Source organism: Alosa pseudoharengus, unplaced genomic scaffold (genome assembly GCF_046254945.1).
Source record: "Alosa pseudoharengus isolate Yale_2024_CS ecotype anadromous, Long Island Sound unplaced genomic scaffold, YU_APseudo_1.1 YU_APseudo_1.1_scf_1, whole genome shotgun sequence".
Classification (NCBI taxonomy): domain Eukaryota; kingdom Metazoa; phylum Chordata; class Actinopteri; order Clupeiformes; family Clupeidae; genus Alosa; species Alosa pseudoharengus.
This window is the reverse complement of record NW_027468564.1, coordinates 43,941,711-43,946,710: the sequence shown is the minus strand read 5'-3', so window position 1 is coordinate 43,946,710 and position 5,000 is coordinate 43,941,711. Positions and strand designations below refer to the sequence as shown.

The 5,000-nt window shown below is 46.5% G+C and overlaps 1 protein-coding gene across 2 annotated transcripts in view; it reads right to left on the bottom strand.

The window, feature by feature from the left end:
- sptbn1 (spectrin, beta, non-erythrocytic 1) overlaps window positions 1-5,000 on the bottom strand; it is a 105,506-nt gene that overhangs the window by 59,854 nt on the left and 40,652 nt on the right. The gene's annotated exons all lie outside the window — the stretch shown is intronic.

The following is a 5,000-nucleotide window of genomic DNA, read 5'->3' as shown; positions in this document are numbered from 1 at the left end:
TTCATGCCCCCGGCTCGTCAAGAGGAATGTCAGACAGGGGTGAAGGGCTTCCTGCTCGGACGGAGCGTGCAAACATCCTGCCCCCCCCCCCCCCCCCAAACCCCCACGCCCACGGTGTGGCATCCACCGTCCACCCCCGCCCATCCCTGATACAGACTGACCAATGGGACGGCCCGGTAAGGTCTCACAGACCTGCGGTGGAGTCTGTCTGCTGTCCTCCTTCACAGAGACAGAGGAGAAGCAGGAGCAGAGTGAAACACTCACTGAACGTAAAAGGTTTTATTAGGCAACACCTTAATGGCTACCTACAAGGAGGCTGTAAAGCTATAATAGCTTCACATCATGTTTCTCTCTCCTTTCTCTCTCTTTTTCTTTCTAAGTTTCTCTCTGTCTTTTCCTCTTCCACTGCTCTCTCCTTCTCTCTCTCTCTTTCTCTGTCTGTCTGTCAGTCTGACCCAGGCAACAATAGAGAAATGTTTCAGGTAAACAACACACTAAGAAAAACACTAAGAAATGTAATCCATAAGACTCCTCTCCTTTTTCTTTTCCTCCCCCCATCATCATCTCCATCCCTCATTTGCTCCTTCAGATGTGCTGGAAAAGCTCTCCTTAATGCCCATGGCCCCATAATGTGTGAGAGAAAGTTCACTTGGCTCATCTCTCTCTCTCTCTGTCTGTCTCTCTTGCTCTTTCCTTCCCTCTCTTTCCCTCTCTCTTTCTCTCCCCTTCCTTTTCTCCCAAGCATGTGTTTTCTGTTCTGTCTCAGTCTTCTCCTTACTAAGCCTGCTGTGACAGCTCTGAACTTCTTCACGTCCCCTCACACTGCTGGGAGAGGGGTCTCTCTCTCTCTCTCTCTCTCTCTCCCCCTCTACATCTCTCTCTCTTTCTCTCTCTCTCTCTCTCTCTCTCTCTCTCTCTCTCTCTCTCTGTCTCCCTCTGCCAAAGACCCAGCGGAAAAAAAGGCACAAGTGTTGGATTTATTCCGTGCAGATAATTTCAGTGTTAGTCCGTCTGTGTGCGAGATGAGACTTGGTGGAAATTGGCGGAGGCTCCGGTCCAGAATCTTTGGCGCGGACCGAAGGCGGACGTAAATTCTCGTCGCAACACGAGGCCGATCACGGCAAAAACGAAGGCCCCTGTTCTGACTCGTAACAGAGTAAGCCGTTTGAATAAAACACGGCGACGCGCTCCACCCTAGTTTACAGACGACTCTTTGACCTGGGCTTGACCCGCTCGCCGTCCACTTCGCTCACTTCCACATCATGTGCTTCCCCTTTTGCGTCGTCCGTGTTAGTGAAAGAATGATCTCATTGATGATGCCTCTGGGCATAAACACTGATCTAACTGGCTGTGTGTGTGTGTGTGTGTGTGTGTGTGTGTGTGTGTGTGTGTGTGTGTGTGTGTGTGCGCGCGCATGCGCCTACGTGTATGTGTGTGTGTGTGTGTGTGAAATGAAATTCAGTGAACCATTTGTTAAGCAGCATATGAAGAACAGGACCCATGTGTTGCATGTGTGTGAGTGTGAGCAACAGCTGATGAGGATGACGATGAGATGAGAGAGAGAGAAAGAGAGAGAGTGTGTGTGTGTGTGTGTGTGTGTGTGTGTGTGTGTGTGTGTGTGTGTGTGTGTGTAAGTGGGGGCGTTTGGGGTTGTGGGATTTTGTCACTCTGAAGTCATATGGCTCTCATGTGGGTTTGGGCCATTGGCTGACTTTCCCCTCCAGGCACCTCTGTTTTTCTCTCTTCCCTTTGCTTTCTTTCCTTTCTGACTTTCTCTCTTTGCCTCTCTCACTCATTCCTCTCTGCTTTACTTTTCTTCCTTCCTTTCTTTCTTTCTTTCTTTCTTTCTTTCTTCCTTCCTTTCTTTCTCTTTCTGTCTTTGCCTCTCTCCTGTCTGTCTCTCACGCTCACTTGTATTCTGATTCCAACTCCAGCTTCCTTTTCACCTTCCTCACTTTGTCCCTTTCCTTTCGTGTACTTCATTTAACCTTCATCTGTGGCCTTCATTCTTTCATTTAACAGCGAGACGAGGTCTCTTGTTCAAGTGAGCCCTTCAAACTTTCCTGTTTTCCTCTTTCATTCCTCATTCCTCTTACTCCAATGACTTAATCTTCCTCTAGAAGCAGCTTAGATTATATCTTGTTGACTTTGTTTTGTCACTTTCACCATTTTTTCTTTTCACACTTTATTCTTTTCGGTTCTAGGTTGCTGTTTCTCATTGTAGAGAGTGTTGTAGAGAGGAGGGGTTCTTCCAGGAAGTTTTAGTCACGGTACTAGAAGCGTGATTCGTGTGCCAAAACCTGAGGCTGGGGTTCAGCGATATGACTCCAGTGATGTGAGTAATACTGATGCCATTCAGGAGAACAGATGTGATATGCGGAGGGGAACCGGCGCTGTGTGCAGGTTCACAGCGTTGCACAGACCACACATACTGTACACACACACACACACACACACAAAATATTCTGTCTAACACTGACTGTGTGATGTATTTCCAAGTGTTTGAAGGTGACGAAAGAACATACACACACACACACACACACACACACACACACACACACACACACACACACACACACACACACACACACACACACACACACACACAGTCAATATTCTGTCTAACAGTATTTCTGTCAAAAATATTTCCAAGTGTGAAGGTGACGGAAGAACACTCTTACACAAACAGACTCACCGACACACACACTCTTCACAGAGGACAGTGATTGATCTGGCAGATGAATCTTGGAGCTCCAGTGACGCCTCTATAAATCATCCCTAATGAAGTCATTTCAGCATCTGGCCCTCAGACCCCATTATCAGGGCACCGGAAGAGGAGGGAGAGGGTGTTAGAAAGGGTGGAGGAGAGGAGGGGAGAGGAGAGGGTGGAGGAGAGGAGAGGGGAGGGTGGAGGAGAGGGTGTTGGAAAGGGTGGAGGAAAGGAGAGGAGGGGAGAGGGTGGAGGAGGGGTGGAGGAGAGGAGAGGAAGGGAGAGGGTGGAGGAGATGAGGAGAGGAGAGGAGGGGAGAGGAGAGGAGAGGAGGAGAGGAGGAGATGAGAGGAGGGGAGAGGGTGGAGGGGGGAGAGAAGAGGAGGGGGGGCATGGCAGGCCTCAGAGGGACACAGAGAGAGATGGGGGTCACAGCGTAAGGTGTCACAGGTCAGGGGTTACACTGACCTCACACAATCGCTTTGTTTCAGCCTACACAGGATTTAGGGCTTTAGGTCTATGAAGAGTCATCGTGTCTCAATGTGTATGTGTGTGTGTGTGTTTGTGTGTGTGTGTGGGTGTGTGTGTGTGTGTACCTGTATGTGTGTGTCCATATGAAATAAATATTCCGACAAATCATAAAAAAATACATAATTACATTGTTGCTTTTTTCGGAAATTCCAACTCAGGGTACTTGGGGTTCGAACTAGCTGACAAGTAGAAATTACTACTTTAGGGATTCCACTTGCAACTTCCTGTTCGTAACTGACTGGGAGAAAGACTTACGAGTAGGCTTGGGTATCGAATATCGAGTATTGGTTGGAACCGGGACTATCTTTGCGATTTTCCCGGAATCGTTCAAAAGTTTAAATTTCGATTCCTACTTTCGATTCCCAGTCTGCCGACAGGAAGAAGAAACGTCTGAACACCAACGAAGAAGCGCATAGTTAATATAATTAAAATTCATGGAGAAGGTCAGACTATTTCATTCAGAAAGCAGGGTTCCCGAGGATCCTTAAAAAGTCTTAAATAGGCTACAACTGAATTTTCGAAAGAGAGGTATTAAATGTGCGTATGGGACCGCCAGCGAGTGCAAGAGAGCGAGTGATGTCTCCATCCAGTTTCGTGTATTTAAAACGCAATTGTATAAGTGATGGGCTATTAGGCTACGGGAGGAAGTGTAGTGGTTGCAGAGTGAAGATGTTTTTCACGGGTTTGGTTAAAGGTGTGAAAACGGTAATAATACAGTAGGCCTATGTACAAAATAATATGCCTGGCGTTTTCGTGGTGTAGCTGAGGCCTGAGAGATAGACAGGGTATCCTACGTGGAATGAGGGAGCCTACGGTAGAATGAGCGGGAGAAAGAGTTGGTAAGCCAGTTAGCGATAGGTTGGCCATATGTTCGAATTTAGGCCGGACATATGGATTTTAAAAGCCCTGTCCGGCGTCCGGCGCAGCCTCAAGCCGGACGTTTATTTGTTCTCCTTTTTGGAGTTGCGCTTGGCATCTAAAGTCTTTGCTCGGACGCAGCATCGTTTCACAAACTATGGACGCGAAGACTGCTGGTGAAATTATGTGCAGTGCTTCGCAATCAGGAGGAAATACTGTATACCGGTATGTTAAGTTGATCTGTTTTCATCTTTCCAGCGTGTGTTGCTGGCCTAGCCTAGGGAAGAAAATATCTCTCTTAAGTTATAATAGCCTACCTGTAATATCTGCCAGCAGCTTGCTTGCCAGCGTTTCCCAGTAGGCTAGGCCTACTTAGCAAAAGTTGTGAAATATAACCGCATATGCTTTGAATGTCGGCGACTGCTACATAAAAATATGTGCGTTCATAACGTGCGTGCTTGAGATGAAACCAGCAGTTTTCAGCAGGATCATGCGAAGAGGACCTGTCTCTTAATTAATTTAAAACAAGTCAATGGTTTTACAATGTTTCAGTCAAGCTTTGGTTGGTTTAGATACAACTGGTATGCAAAATGTAAAGTAGTGGATTAACTTTAATTTGCTGTGCTGCATATGGACAATAGATGCACATAGTAAATTATATAAAGTAGGCTTATTAAAATATGTAAATAGCTTAGTTAACTTTGAAAAAAATATTTAAGGGAATAATCCAGTCCAGTGCACATGTCTTTGGCAAGTAGCCCTAGGCTACTACAGACACAGGTGAAGAACAGCCTCAGCAGTAAGCAAAACCAAATATGTACAGTACAGCCAGCTTCAAAAGCAAGCAGTCCAGACCCTAAAATTGGGCATTTATAGCTGTGAAGGTAATTCACACACAATT